Genomic DNA, 13,551 nt, shown 5'->3' on the forward strand with positions numbered 1-13,551 from the left:
CACTCTTTTTCAATATCATACTTGAAGTCCTTGCTAATACAATAAGAAAAAGAAACAAAAGGCATACAGATTGGGAAGGACACAAAACTGTTTTTTAGCAGATGACATGATGGGCTGTATAGAACAAAAAAATTTTTTTAAGAATTTCTTTATTTATCCATGAGAGACACACACAGAGAGGGACAGAGATCTACACAGAGGGAGAAGCAGGCTCCATGCAGGGAACCCGACATGGGACTCAATCTCACATCTCCAGGATCAGGCCATGGGCTGAAGATGGTGCTAAACCACTGAACCACCCGGGCTGCCCTGTATAGAAATTTTTTTTTTAAATGACAGAAATACTCCTGGAACTGATAACTGATTATAGCAAGGTTGCAGGATATAAGGTGAAAATTCAAGTCAATTGCTTTCCCATATACCAACAATGAACAAGTGGAATTTGAAATTAAAACACAATATCATTTACATTAGCACCCATCAAAACAAAATATTTTGGTATAAATATATCAAAATATGTACAAGATCTTTCTGAGGAAAACTACAAAATTCTGATGAACAAAATGAAAGACCAACTAGATAGATGGACAGATATTCTCCATAGTCATAGATACAAAGACTTAACATGGTCAAGATGTTGGATCTTCCCAAATTGATCTATAGATTCAATGCAATCCCAATAAAAACCCCATCAAGTTATTTTATGGATGCTGGCAAAATGATACTGAAGTTTCTATGGAAAGGCCAAACACCCAGAAGAGTCAACACAATATTGAAGAAAAAAAAATTGGAGGGTTGACACTACCCAACTTTAGGGTATACTATAATGCTGCAGTACTCAAGACAAGTAACCAAGACAGTGAAGTAGGACACACTGAGCAAGAATAGACAGGTAGAACACAATACAGAGCCCAGAAATACACTCATGTAAATGTAGTCAACTTATCTTTGACAAAGGAGCAAAAGCAATTAAACAGAGAAAAGGTAGTTTCTTCAACAAATGGTGCTGGAAAAATTGGACATCCATATATAAAAATTAATGCATTAAGACACAGACCTTATACTCTCACAAAAATTAACTCAAATAATAGATGTAAAGGTGAAATGCAAAACTATGAAACTCCTCGAAGATAACAGAAGAGAAGACCTAGATGACCTTGGGCATGGTGATGCCTTTTTACATACAAACACAATCCATAAAAGAAATAATTAATAAGCTGGACTTTATTAAAATTAAAAACTCCTGCTCTATGAAAGACAATGTCAAGAGAGTTAGAAGATAAGTCATAGACTGGAAGAAAATATTTGTGAAAGATACATCTAATAGAGATGTTATCCAAAATATAAAAAGAAACATTAAAACTCTACAATAAGAAAATAGCATGATTTTTAAAAATGGGTCAAAGACCTTAACAGAAACCTCACCAAAGGAGATACATATGGGAAAAAAGCATATGAAAAGATGTTCCACATCTTATGTCGTCAGAGAAATGCGTATTAACACAATGACACATCACTGCATGTCCATTAGAATATCCAAAATCCAGAACACTAGCAATACCAAATACTGGTAAGGATGTAAAGCAAAAAGAATTCTCATTCATTGCTAATGGAAATACAAAATGGTGCAGCCACACTGGAAGATAGTTTGGCAGTTTTTTACAAAATAAAATACACTTTTACCATACAATCCAAAAATTGTGCTCCTTGATATTTACCCAAAGGAGTTAAAAATTTATATCCAAAAAAACCTTTATATATATATATGTATTATATATATATATATATATTATATATATATATATATATTTAGACATTTACAGCAGCTTTCTTCACAATTGCAAACACTTGGAAATAAACAAGAAGTCTTTCAGTAGGTGAATGGATAAATGCACTGTGGTACATCAAGACAATGGAATATTATTCAATGTTGAAAAGAAATGGATAGCCATAAAAAGACATGTAGGAACCTTAAATACATATTTCTAAGGGAAAGAAGCCAATCTGAAAAGGTTATGTACTGTGTGACTCCAACTAAATAATATTCTGGAAGAAGCAAAATTATGGAGACACTAAAAAGATCACTAGGAGAAGGTTGGGGTGGGGGATGAATATCCAGAACACAGAGGATTTCCAAGGAAGTGAAAATACTCTGTATGATATTATAATGATGGATATATGCTATTATACTTTTTTCCAATCTACAAAATTCACAATTGTGAACAAAGTGAACCCTGAGGTAAACTAGGGACTCTGGGTGATTATGATGTAGATTCAGTGTAGGTGCTTCCTTATTAAAAAAAGGGGGGGCGGGGAACACATGTGGTGGCGCCTGAGTGGCTCAGTTGGTTAAGCATCTGCCTTCAGCTCAGGTCACTTCCTTAGAAATTCCTCTGCTCATGCTCTCTCTCGCTCTCTCGCTCTCTCAAATAAATAAAATCTAAAAAACAAACAAACAAAAACAGTACCATTCTGGTGACTGATGTTGACAATGGGGAAAACTATGCCTGTATAGGGGTAAGGGGCGTATGAGAAATATCTATACCTTCCTTTCATTTTTGCTATAAACCTAAAACTGCTCTAAAAAATAAAACTTAATTAAAAGAAAGTTAAAATTAATTAATGCACATACTCAAAGAAAAAAACATCTATAATAATAATCATATATTTCTTGTTCATAACAGTAAAAGAGGCTTCTGAGGTTTTAAGAATGATACTGTTCGTAGTCTTAGATTCCATCTAAATTTCAAACCAATTGAGAAACCAATTGAGAAATAAAAAATCAGATTGATGGAAATAAAGACAAAATTTTTGTTAATTAGACATGGGACCAAACTCTGGCCTCCTAATTTTCTTCCCTCTTCCTCTCTCACCCCTAAGTTTGGACCTTCAGAGATCCATTTATAAAAGAACATGGGTCTAATTAGAGTAAACCTGCTTAAATTTTTTTTTTAATTTTTATTTATTTATGATAGAGAGAGAGAGAGAGAGGCAGAGACACAGGCAGAGGGAGAAGCAGGCTCCATGCACCGGGAGCCCGACGTGGGATTCGATCCCGGGTCTCCAGGATCACGCCCTGGGCCAAAGGCAGGCGCCAAACCGCTGTGCCACCCAGGGATCCCTGAGTAAGCCTGCTTAATCAGAATTGCAGACCTAAACTCCTTGAACCCTGAGAGAGGAGACAGAAATAAAAAAAATTTTTTTTTTTTTTTTTGAAAATAAAGCCTAAGGGCCTGGATTTTAATGAGAGAAAAAAACATTTCCGACATCATTCTGGTAGTTTCGAATGGTCTAATCAAAAAATACTTTTGGTATAGAAAAGTCTGTGCGTACAGTTCAAACTGGTGTCTGGACTGGGCAAACGTTATTGCATCGTGGCTGGCCCCTGCCCTCCCACCCTCCCAGCTGCCCCTCCTGCCGCGCAGGCACCCCACATCCTCCCCACCCCGGCCTGTGGGCCACACACCTGAGCAGCAAGAGGTGTGGGTTCTGATTCACTCAATGGGACCCTAAACATGGAGGTAGGAGCAAGCACAGAGCCCAAGCTCCTAGAACCAAGCAGCTCTAAACCAGAGAAATAAAACGTTATCTCCATATATCACCCATCAGGGAAATTGCTCCTCCTACAGGAAATAAGCAAGTGTGTGTAGGAACAGAGGCCAGAAAACTGCCTTCCATTCTCATTGCTTCTGGACAGCACAAACTTCATACTTCACTGGAAATATTAAGGAGTATAGGAGAAGGGGAGAGAAAAGTGCACCTCAATCTATAGCCAAAGCAAATCTCAAAGGCCAATAATTTCTTGTTTCTGAATGCCAAAGTCAAATTAACCACTTTCTTTTAATGATAGTGGAGCAGTGCTGTCTCACTTCCCAAATATCCTTTCGATTAAAGATACCTCTTGAACGACAACATTGCTGTTTCCCCCTTTTCTTTCATAGCTATTATTAGAATTCATTTATGGACATTCAACCCATAGCTTATAATTATGATTAGAAGGACTTACCAATGAAATCCCTTCTCTTAACAATGGCACTTTCACTACAAATTCCACCAAAAAAATTGAAATCCTTTGTAAAAATGTAAATTAAAATACTGGCTAAAATAAAACTTTAATGAAAGTTTATAATGTCTTCTTACACCTTTCCTATAAATGCATATAAATAGATAAGTTTCTCAATGCTAATTCAAGCAATGAATAATCTATTTCTCCTTGCTGATTCAGGCTGAGAATTTAGCTATATAGACCCTAAACTGCTTATACTATTCAGAAGCATCCTTCAAGCTAACTTCTGGTGTCTGCATCACACACACTAAAAAGAAAAATAAGTTATTTGTAATACAACAAAATGGTAGCTTAACAACAGAAGCATCCTCCTGACAAGAACACTGATCATTCTTAGATGAAAGTAGGAAACATAAGTGTTTGCCTAAAAAGATTCCATTGAACTCCTCACCTTCCTGAAATTGGGACACATAGAATGTAGGAGTTCTGAGTGATCTTAGAGATTATCTTGTGGTGATTCTCAACCTGGCAGGGATAGGGAGCATTTCCATTATGAATCACTCTATTATGCTGAGTGAAATAAGTCTATCGGAGAAAGACAGTCATCATATGGTTTCACTCATATGTGGAATATAAGAAATAGTGAAAGGGATTATAAGGGAAAGGAGGGAAACTGAGTGGAAAAAATTTGAGAGGAAAACAAACCATGAGAGACTCCTAACTCTGGGAAACAAAGAGTTGCAGCAGGGGAGGTGCGTGGGAGGATGGGGTAACTGGGTGACAGGCACTAAGGAGGGCACTTGATGGGATGAGACTGGGTGTTATACTATATATTGGCAAACTGAGTTTAAAGAAAATATATATATTTTTTAAGAACCACTATATGCAACAAGAGATGATAATGAATGGAGACTGTTAGAAACAAAAAGGACATCATCACAGAAGAAAGAACAATAAAAAATTCAAACCCCCTTTTTTTCTGATTAAAAGCCAAAGCACAAAGAAGTTAAACTGCTACTTCAAGACACTTGGGAAGCTAAGTAAAGTCAGAAATATTCTCATTCTCTAGTGATTTAGGCCAATAATCTTTCCTCATGAGCCATTTATATTAAACACAAGCCAACCTATTGTTGCATGTTTTGATAATATCTTTGCTTTGTCCAAACTAGTAAAGGTGTGCATTTTTTACATGAGAATGACTAAGAGTAAATCTATTTAAAAGTGAAATTAATTTACAATGATGTATTAATTTCTGGTATACAACATAGTACTTCAACATTTATATACATTATGAAGTGATTACCATGATAAATCTAGCTACCATCTGTCACCATACAAAATTGTTACAATATTATTAATTATATTCTCTATAATATTATTAACTATTTTTCTGTACTATATCCCTTTGATTTATTTATTTTATAACTGAAAGTTTGTACCTTTTAATCCCCTTCCCATATTTTGACCATCCTTCTATTCATTACCACCACCCCCACCCCCACACCCCGGCAAGGATCAGATTTTTCTCTGTATCTATGAGTCTCTTTCTGTTTTGTTTAGTTTATTAATTTGATAGAATGAATTTTGAATGAATAATTATGCCAAAGCCCTTTACAATGCCCAGAGACAGTCTTGGACTTGAAGAGAGAAAATTCCTCCAGATTTGTGCCCATTCCAATGGTGATGGCAATATCTGTGTCTATTAATTCTCTTTTTTTAAAATTTTATTTATTCATGAAAGACACACACACACACACAGAGGTAGAGACACAGGAAGAGAGAGAAGCAGGCTCCCTGCAGGGGGACTCGATCCAGGGTCTCCAAGATCAGGCCCTGGGTTGCAGACGGTGCTAAACCACTGAGCCACTCAGGCTGTCCCTGTGTCCATTAATTCTAATTAAATAATTTCTATGGCATTTCTAGCATCTTGTTCTTCAAGAAACAGAGTTTTAATTTTATCTGAATTTACCATTAGTGCACTTCTCTTGAGAGGAAGACAGCAGATTCAATAGCAAGGCTACAATGTACAGCAAGGTCCCTGCAAGGAAGAAATTTGTCAGGTCAAGTTTGTAGGGGAATCTAACATTTTAGTTTCTTTCTTTCTTTCTTTCTTTCTTTCTTTCTTTCTTTCTTTCTTTCTTTCTTTTTTACTTTTATCTATAGGTCAGATATTTAAGGAAAACTAAGGCACTCAAGAAAACACTGAAATTTTTACATCTGAAGTGAAAAAATAACATTTATAATTGGTCATTAAAAATAAAGATATGGCCACCCTATAGCCAAATCAACAAGACACATTAAGCCAAGTTCAGCTGAAGACTGCAGTTATCTTTTGAAACACTACTTTGCTCTTTCTATAAATGACAAATAAATTAAATATAAGAGACACCAAAATGTCTTTCAATGAGGGAAACATCATAAATTGTTGTTCTAAGCCTCCCTTCCTCATTCTTTCTAAAATCAATAATTGAATAGGAGATCTATTATTAACTCGAATATGGCAAAGACTTTCATTTGAAATACAATGAATTTGTCATTCTACACAAGTCTCCTGTTCTAATGTCTTTTCTTTACTACTCTTCAGTTTAAAGAATGATACAGAACTACCTATTTAAAGGATTAAAATAAAAAGTCACTCCAAAACCCATAGTACCAAACTGATATTATAATTGTTGACACACCTTCTTTTGTTATTTGTGTAGCAGTTAATCATTCCATATATATTAACTTATTATGCAATACCTTCAGCAGCATTCATATATAGAACAATAGGTATTCTAGACAAGTGTTGAATAGAGAAGGAAAACAAGACTTTGAAAGATTCTATGGCTTGTCCAGAATCACAAAAGTGGTAACCAGTAATTCCTTACCTCCCATTCTTAAACATTGGGGTTTATATACACTCCCACAAAAGGCCTTAGAATGTTAGCATTTCACCAAATAAATCTTAGTAAAAATAGGAGAAGTTTTTCAAAGTTAAGGCATTGCCCTTTAGATTTCTCTTTTGTGATCTATTCTAAATGAATGAAATCAAGTCATAAAAGAATATTAGAAGCAGTTGGCCATTCTGGAACTTTCAGGAGGAGTAATCACTTCGGAGCTCTTCGTTGGACAATGCCAAACACTCATACTTGAACTCTCACAATGGTCTCTTTTGTTACATTTACGATTAGGCTAATATTTGAAGCTTCAGAGCTATCACACAAACTAATGCAGCTAACTTTAATCAACCCAAAATGTAAAGCTGGGCAGTGTTTATAGATAAAAGTTTACATCTGAAGGGCTAGCCACTAATAACTTACACACTTGGAAAAAAGTCATAGTATCATTCAGGAGGAAAACTGTTAACATCCCAGCTAAAACCTTAGACATACACACAAAAATCTCATTCAAAATGCCCAGGAAAATGTATTTAGTTTTTTATAATTCACTCCAAAAAATATTTTTTAAGATTTTTTTTATTATTCATGAGAGACACTCAGAGAGAAGCAGAGACAAAGGCAGAGGGAGAAGCAGGCTCCCTGCAAGGGAACTCGATACAGGACTCGATCCCAGGACTTGTGGATCACAACCTGAGCCAAACGCAGATACTCAACCACTGAGGCACCCAGGCATCCCTAAAATATTTTTAAGACCTAACTAACATATCATAAACTGAGACTTGAACATTAAGTTCTTATTTATTTCACCACTTGAAGGGGGCTCTGATAGTATGAAAGGAAGGAGCCTGCAGTTCAAACCAGGGCTCTGCTTTGCCATATGCTAAGTAGTATTAGACAAATGACTTCACTTTTTCTAGGTTAGCTCCTTTTATATAAATTGGAATATATATATATATATATATATATATATATATATATATATATATATAAAGGATTCTTATATATGGGATAAATATTTATATGGGAGAACAGAGACTGGAGAAGTTAGGAGGTTGGGCCTAGGAGTAGATTGTCTGAGGGTACATTTTGGCTCTGCCACTTATAAGTCATATGATTTTAAATATATTACATACCATCAGTGTGCTTTAGTTTTATCTTCTGTGATATGACAGTTGTTTTATCTAAAATAATATAGAGATTACTTTGACAAGTTCTGATTTATCTATATTTATGGCTAATTTTTTTCTATGTAGTGCTGTGCCTCAATAAACACTTGCTCTTTAACTTGAGTTCTTATTCAGTAGAAAAAGGAAAAACTAATCATATATGAGGTTTTCTTAGCATTTATTGGCATTGCCAAAAATAATACAGTTTTGCGCATTTGGGGACCATTATACAATGGTATAGATGGTATTCTGAAAAATAAGTGTATTTCTTGAAATGCAAGAGTTACTCATAAGAGTACACTGAATGGGGATCCCTGGGTGGCGCAGCGGTTTGGCGCCTGCCTTTGGCCCAGGGCGCGATCCTGGAGACCCGGGATCGAATCCCACGTCGGGCTCCCGGTGCATGGAGCCTGCTTCTCCCTCTGCCTGTGTCTCTGCCTCTCTCTCTATCTCTCTGTGACTATCATAAATAAATAAAAATTAAAAAAAAAAAAAAAAAAAAAAGAGTACACTGAATGTACAACATCATTTTCTAGATGGGAAATCAAATTGATAAAAACAATTCCAATAAATTGTGAATACAGGAACTAACAAAGCTAGGTAGGAACATCTTTTTAAACTAAGTCTTGTTCTGAATATTGTTAGAAGATAGACATGCAGCAGTGCCTGGTTGGCTCAGTCAGTAGAGCATGCAGCTCTTGATCTCCAGGTTGTAAGTTTGAGTCCCATGTTGGGTGTAGATATTACTTTAAAATAAAATCTTTTTAAAACTAAAATAAAATTATATTTAAACAGAGAAGACACATGTAGATAGGTCATTCTGGTTACGGCGAGTCAAATTCTGACTTTCTCTAGGGCTAGGAATATGAATCTAAAGGAACCTACTATCACCTACCTAATTTTTTCTATATAATTGCGTATGTTTTAATTTGTATTCTGGGTGCATGTGCAATTATTTTGTGTCAAGATTCTATCAAACTTTCCACCACAACCAGGAAATCAAAACAAGTTTTTCTGAAATGTATATTTTGCAATTCCCAACATAGTATCTGCTCTAGAATTAATCAGATATCATTAAAATGTTCTTAATTCAAAAAAGAAAGAGGAAAAAATATAGAATTTAGTAAACTAGCAAGTAAGTAAATAAATATTTTTAAAAACAGTCTGGAGGCTTAAAATATCAGAGTACACTGAACTTATGCTCAAGTTTCTACACAGATGGCACACCAGTGAGAATTTATAAAAGTAACCAAGTTTTTGGATGGAAAAATCTATATCCAATGCTGTTAGTTTCTGCTAACATCTCATCACAGAGCTATTGGGTAAGATTTAGAAAATTTGTATATTTTTAAACATAAGGCAAGTGCTCCTCTAATTTCCAGAGTTTTCCTAGCAAGAGGATCTATCCCTAATTACGCAGCTTGTCTTGAATGTGTGTTTATTGTGAAGATTTGTGTTTATTTCCAGTGATCTAGATTAGCAACCAAGATTTTTAAGAAAAATAATTATTTCAACAGCCTCGTATTGATATTTTACAAGCCATGACATATTTTACCTGATTATATTGGTGCAACTCATAGAAGAATTATTAAAAACATTGATTTGGGAAGGTGTAGAATTAACCATACATAGTTTTACAATAATTTATGAAAGCCCAATATGTGTCAGTCAGGCCAATACTTAGTGCTTCAACCTCCATAATCTCATTTAAGTCTCACAACAACCCTTATAGGGAAGCATAAGTTATAGAAACAAACATGGAATTGGCTTAATATTGGATCACACGGTCAGGCCAATGGGATAGTAAGTGGCAGAGCTGACAATGTGTATGTCTATAACCTTGAAGTTAACCTTTCACATCTCTTACAAATTGGCCTTGTAAAGATTTTGATTTTGAAACATGGTAGATTAGACCTTCTGATCTGAAAGCAACAAAAAAATGCTAGAAAAATATGGAAAGCAAAAAGGAAGGAAGGAAAGACATTTTTAATTACTAAGTTGGCAAGGAAAGTAGGGAAACTTCACAAATCAATAATGAAATAAAATTATAACCTGGAAAGACAAAAAAAAAAAATCAAAGCAATTTTCACCATGAGGACATGTACCTAACCCTGGGCACACTGAGCTACTGTTTTGATAATTAAAAAGAGTGCTACAAACAGGAGACAAATGATAGGACCAGTTCAGAATGGGAATTCTATTAAGACATATCTACATAAAATAATTCTCTCAAAGGACTATACTCATGGTGTAGCAGTGAATCAAACATAGATAAGACCTTTAGAAAAAGTCAAGAAAAATCTCCATTCTCAATCTTGGCACTGGATGGAGTAAAGACCTCCTCTGAGAATTAATAATCATGAAATCATGAACTAGCCATATTTCAGGATAACCCCAGGACCTCAGGGCAAGATTTATATTAATTTTTTCCTGAATTACTGGCCTACCTGGGCACCCGACAGAATCAAATCCTCTGGATTGAACATATCTTCAAAAATACCCCCTGGAATTAATGTAAATGGAGTTCCATTGAACAGGAGCTCAACGTCAAAATATCTAAATATACACAAGGAAGAAAGGCACAAAAAGAGAAAGTCAGCAGAAAGAACAAGACTTTAGAAAAGGGAAAATATCAGGCTCATACTATAAAACCAAGTATGTTCAATACATTTAAAGGTATGAGAAAAAAAATAAAATAAAGGTATAAGAGAGAGGAATGACATATAAGTATGTAGCCTATAAAATGACTAAATTGATTTGTTAAAGAAAGAGAGAACTTTTAGAAATTCTACTGAAGAAGAAAAACATGGTGAAAGGACTGGTATTCCCCAGATATCAAGAATAATAATAAATTATGATAAAATGGGATCCCTGGGTGGCGCAGTGGTTTGGCGCTTGTCTTTGGCCCAGGGCGCGATCCTGGAGACCCGGGATCGAATCCCACGTCAGGCTCCCGGTGCATGGAGCCTGCTTCTCCCTCTGCCTATGTCTCTGCCTCTCTCTCTCTCTCTGTGTGACTATCATAAATAAATAAAAATAAAAAAAATTATGATAAAATAAAAATCAAACATTTGTTATCAGTGTAAGATTAATCAAAAAGACCAATGGGGAAAAAAAAAACAGATATTCCAGAAGAGAGCTAGTATTGTAAATAATCAGTAGAAAAGAGGAACTATTCAATAAATGTCACTAAAACAATTGATTATGTATGAAAAAAATTAATCAAATCCTTGGCTTAAAATTAAAATAAATTCTATGTGGTTTAAATAATTAAATGTGAAAGATAAAACTATAGGGGATCCCTGGGTGGCGCAGTGGTTAGCGCCTGCCTTTGGCCCAGGGCGTGATCCTGGAGACCCGGGATCAAATCCCACATCGGGCTCCCAGTGCATGGAGCCTGCTTCTCCCTCTGTGTCTCTGCCTTTCTCTCTCTCTCTCTCTCTCTGTGACTATCATAAATAAAAATAAAAAAATATATATATATAAAAGATAAAACTATAAATCTTTTCAGAAGATTGTAAAGAAGAAAATCTTTAGGAACTTATGGTGATGATTCTCTTAAATGCAGCACAGACTAAACAAGCCATAAAGGAAAGAAATTTATAAAATTAACTACATTAAAATTAATAACTTCTGTTAATCTAGAAATATTATAAAGAAAATGAATTTATGAACCACAAACTAGAAGGAAATACTGTAACTAATCAACTGCTTTACTGTTGCCTCTGGCTCATGGATCCTTTGCTGATATTCCCTTTCTAAGAATTCCTTCCTAATGAATACTAATAATTTTTACATTTTAATTGTCCCTAACACATTTTGAGAGTTACATTGAAAAGTTCTCCAATTTGTGGATCAACTGTAACTATTAACAGCACTATAAGACATAAAATGCCCAATCAGTGTAAAGAGTGACTGTAAAACCAACTGCCAAGATCCAAATACATGATTTTAAAAAGGGATAGGAAAGTTGAAAATAAAGATAAAGTGAAAGATACACCAGAAAGTAAGGAAGGGAACAAAGAAAGAGGGAAGAGGGAGCTAGAAAGAGGGAAAAAAAGAAGGAAGGACTAAGTAGAGCTCTGGGAAAAGAAAGCAAAGCCAAGGACCATGTCAAAATAAGGAATATCTTAATAGAAGACAAGTCTGTACAAAGCAGATTTTTCAAAGGACTATACCCACAGAGTAGCATTTTCTTTTTCCGTCAGTTTGGCCATCAGCAGTGGCAGGAGCTAGAGTATCTTTAGTTGAAAAGAGCCCATGCTATTGGATTCATGAATAACCTCCATCTCTGACACCATGTTTCCTCTGTAGATAACCTCACTGTGCAACCATGAGGGTGCCAGGGAGAGAGGCTGGTTCACATTCTCAGGACGTTGTTGTGACTCTCCTCTTTGGGAGTTGTTCTGTGGTGTGAGATGCTTTCCTCCCAAGCCCATGGTCCATCTTATTCCTAGTTGATTCCAGTAGCAGGAACTGATTGCACTTTACAGTTTTTCCATACAAGTAGAGCCAGCTTTATCACATCCAGAGTTAACAGCACATCAGCTAGGGCCCCTTCCTCATGGGTCTGTCCTCTGACCTTCTAAGGCAATTATACCAACCAAGCAGGACCCTCTACAGGATCTGAGTCTCACCTTCAGTAAGCCCCTTATTCAAGTCTCTAGATTTTAGTAATTCCAATATCTTCTCTTTTACACCCAACACTAGAAGGGATAAATGCTTCCTGTAGTCATTACTTTTTTCCTTTTTGTCTTTTTGTTCCTTTTTGCCTTTTCATTTTTCTTATGCCAGGTTAACAATTCTCTATATTAATATATCTTTTAAGTAATTTCTATGGTTTCTGTCTCATGAATGGACCCTGACTGATAAATGATCAAAGCGCCTTATAACAGAAAGCAGGAGAGTTAATGGAGCCCTAAGGACAAACAGTGCCACTGTGCCCATATCCTTACTATATAAAGATGAACTTATGTCATTCTTCCTACTGATGGCAATTCAGAACAAAGTATTCACCAAACCAACAGCCACATACTAAATAATAGAATCAGTGCTGATCTGTTTCAGAAAAGATACCACATTCAGCAAGGCAGCTTCAATTAGTGTACCACCTGGTTAAATTTATGGTAGTCCATTATCTGTTGTCATGAGCCATCTGCTTTTTGCAGAATTCAGGAAGGAACAAAACAAGAAGCACCACCGTTGCATCCCTCACACCCTTAGTAATGATACTAATTTCCACAATTCATCCCAAAAGCAGTATTACTTCTGGTTTATTATCAGGGCTGTGTGGTAGGTGTTGGGACAACTTTAAGGGCTTCTATAATGCTTTCTACCATAATAGGTCTTACTTTATAGATCAGGAAAGCAGTGTTAGGGATCTACCAGCTTCCATGTATAGTATATACAATTATACCCTCCCGGACTGAGGACATAATCATAGAATGGATCCCTAAACCCACTGGATCCAGATAGTGCCATCTACCATGTGGTTTCT

This window comes from Vulpes lagopus, chromosome 2 (assembly GCF_018345385.1).
Source record: "Vulpes lagopus strain Blue_001 chromosome 2, ASM1834538v1, whole genome shotgun sequence".
Lineage (NCBI taxonomy): Eukaryota > Metazoa > Chordata > Mammalia > Carnivora > Canidae > Vulpes > Vulpes lagopus.